Genomic DNA, 3,423 nt, shown 5'->3' with positions numbered 1-3,423 from the left:
GGGCTGTCCTAGGTGAACAGGAAGAATGCCAACAAACACTTGTTGAAGGGATGGCTCCAGGAAAGTCAGGATTTTCAGGTAGAGAGTAGAGTTCACTTTGGAGAGCTTGGGCCATTTGTGGGCGTCCAGCGTGGACACCCACTGTCTCTGAGGCACCCCAGAAGCTCAAGAGAGTAGAAAGCAAAACCAAACCAGGACTCAGGCCCCAGTGGTCACATATGTACCAATCTCCTATGAATAAAGGAAAATAGGAACACAAAGTCACGAAGACAAAAGCAGCAACTCTTAAATAGAATAAGAGGGAAAAATCTGAACAATAAACCAATAGGAAATTTCCCAAACTGTCCCTACCCCCTATCAGGACACAGGCTCAGGACACTCTCTTGCTCACTCTTATTTGTCTTGCAGGTTCAAAGGATCTGCAGTGACTCCTTGATCAGAGAGCTCTTCGGAGGTGGTCAAATGCTGATTAGAAGAGAAATGTTTTTCACCCTTAGACTCGGTTGGTCTCTGAGGGAAGTACAGCATTTTAATTCTCAAACTAATCTTCAATTAACACCCAGGAAATTTGTGTCTTTTAATTAAAAGGAAGTGTAAAAAGGAAATAGGTCAACAGGTCTTTTTGAAAGGTGGTCCCAGGGAAGCCAGAGGCTGGTCTTGGAATTTCCAGGCTTCCCAGTGTTCAAAGGATTGAGATTGTACTGAGAATGTACATTGCAGGAACGGAAATCTCCATCCTTTTTCACTGACCCAATTTAAGAAGTAAAAATTGATCAGCAGACCAGCTGGGCATGCAGACACAGACCACAGCATTTGCAAGGACTGTTAAGAGTGTTATTCACGGCTTCTGGCGGAGGCAATCTCTGCATCCCAAATGGCAGGCTTATGGTGAAGAAACCCCTGCTTTCATTACCTGCCCCAAAGGCCAGGGAGACACACAGCATGGCCCCTGAGTCAGGCTGAAGCCAGGGAGGAAAACGCACCCGGGTAGGTTGTAACATCTGCCGATTCCTCTGCCTGGTAGCATTGGACAGGGACCTGGCAGGGGAGGTGGTGACGTGAGAGGAGGAATTCCAGAGCCTCTCAACTGTATACATTTTCTGAATTTCCTTCAATTTCTTGCCAATGGACTAGAAAAAGAAAATGTGTATTACTAAGATTTTTTTAAAAGTTAAGGCATAATTTCCATGCCGTCAATGTGTAGCTTCTAAGCGTACAGTTTGATGAGTTCTGAAGCATATATATATATATATATATATATATATATATATATATATGTAATGATTGCCCAGCCCAGGGATGGGAGATTTTCTTGCCTCCATAGAATTGTTGCAATCTCTAGAACCCTCTCCAAGGGTCATAGAAATCAGAACAGAATTCTGATTTTGCTCGCCATTGCTCTTCTCTGCTCTGGAACCCCAGATGTCAGTCATAGACATTTGTGATTAGTTTATATTGCACAACCTCTTATGTTGCGATTCATTCATGGTATTGTGCATATTAGCAGTTTATTCTTTACTCCTGAATAATAGAGTGTCTCATGGCTATGCCATAGTTTGTGTGTCCATTCACATTTTAATCAATATGGGAGAGAAAATTTGAAAAGCTCTAGGACAGAAACATACTTTGAGAGAGAATTTCAAAAATTCTCTCACAGATGTTGGTTGAATGTCAGTTTTACATTAGACATTGTGCTGGGTGTTATGAATGTGGCTGTGGGTGAAACTGTGAAGTACCTGGTTTTGTGGCAGCCGGATCCTGGTAGGAGAGATGGATTACGAACAAGTAGATACACATGTGATCAAGACAATGGCAGACTATGGAAATTCATGAAGGAAATGCTCTTATGGAAAATAAACCAGAGATTACATTTTTAAAAAGATGCTTTAGCATTGTGAATTTCAAAATTAAACTATCTGTGAAGATCATTTATATGACAAAAGAATCGTTTGCATCCATCTGTGATTTTGTGTTTAAAAAATATTCACCAATCAGTAAGTCGGTTGAAGTACAAAATCCAGATCTCTTATGGACCCTCTGTTGCTTTGCTCTTTGTTTTAGTCTCTTTCCTCTCAGCATTTCACATCTTGGTATTACACATTTATGTGTGGTCATTTGATAGAAATTTGTTATCAATAAGACTCCTGGTTTTAAGAAATCAAACTAAGAAGCACAAGCACCATGAGATTTGAATGATTCCCTCCTAAAACAATCACCATCCTTTCTCTATTCATGCTTCTTAATACAAATATTTTCAAAGGAAGCTTTTCCCTCCCTGCTTTAACCACGGGCATTCTCTCCTGAGCTCTCCAGCCTGCATTGTTAAGAAAGAAAGAGGACAAGGGAGACACAGGGAGATACTTCAGCGTTCTATAATAAAGTAGTTCATGGCACAATTAAAATGATGTAGTAGAACGGTAACATGATATGCTGAATTTAAATAACTAAAGCTGATTAAGGAGGACATCAGAATTAAATGCTTGATGGAATTGACATAACAAATCCAAGATGGCCTCTGCATGGTTCAGCTGAGCGATGGTGCCAACCATTGATATTTTCCAGGCAAATTTGTTGATAGATAAAACATTTTTATAGACTTTCCATTATTCCTCATAGCCATCAGCTTTTAATTTTCTCTTTCTAGTTAATATACTTGTGTATAATTTAAACAGAAAACTGTTCTGTTTCATCATAAAAGATTTGCCTGTTGCTTTGGGTGCATAAATCAAGTAGACAGCACAACATTCTTGAACTTGTTTTTTAAGGCATTTGTTGACAACAACAGAGAAGAAGATCACAGACACCGCCAATAAGCGTGGACATCAATTATTTTTTAATTGTATAGGAGTACAGTACACTAATTAAAACTAGTATATCTTGCAATGCCAAAGGCAAAATTAATTATTAATTTTTATTAATATTCAGAAGTAGCACAAGGAATGCATTAATAAAGATTTGGCGGTTGTGACTGAGATCTTGTTTAGCTTTATATTTTAGGAAGGAAAAGAAGGGGGGGCGCACTTTGCCAGCTTGATCTGAATAGCGAAGCCAGCATGGAAGAGATGATCTTTATTGAAGTGGAGCAACTTCTCCAGAGTGGGTAGTTACTGACAGAAGATGAGATGTGGAGGGAGATGATGTGAAAACTCCCAAAGCTTGTCTATAATGGTTTTACTTGACAACTGGACCTTCACCTGTAAAATTGTTATTGTTAACTTAGATACTTTTGGTTATTAAATTGGGTATTTTAGTTAAGCTATCTTGAATTGACATTTAATAATTCATTTAGGAGCTGTGTATAGAATATTATCCAGCTCACCAAATCCAAGATGAACAGAATTAGTTTTGTATACTAAAAAGACTTTTGACAAGACATCCTCCTCCTCCCCCCCCACTCTCCCTCCTCCTCTTCTTTCTCTTCTC

The sequence above is a fragment of the Octodon degus genome, unplaced genomic scaffold, assembly GCF_000260255.1.
Source record: "Octodon degus isolate 3935 unplaced genomic scaffold, OctDeg1.0 scaffold00083, whole genome shotgun sequence".
Taxonomy (NCBI): Eukaryota; Metazoa; Chordata; class Mammalia; order Rodentia; family Octodontidae; genus Octodon; species Octodon degus.
Note: the sequence above shows the minus strand (reverse complement) of the source record.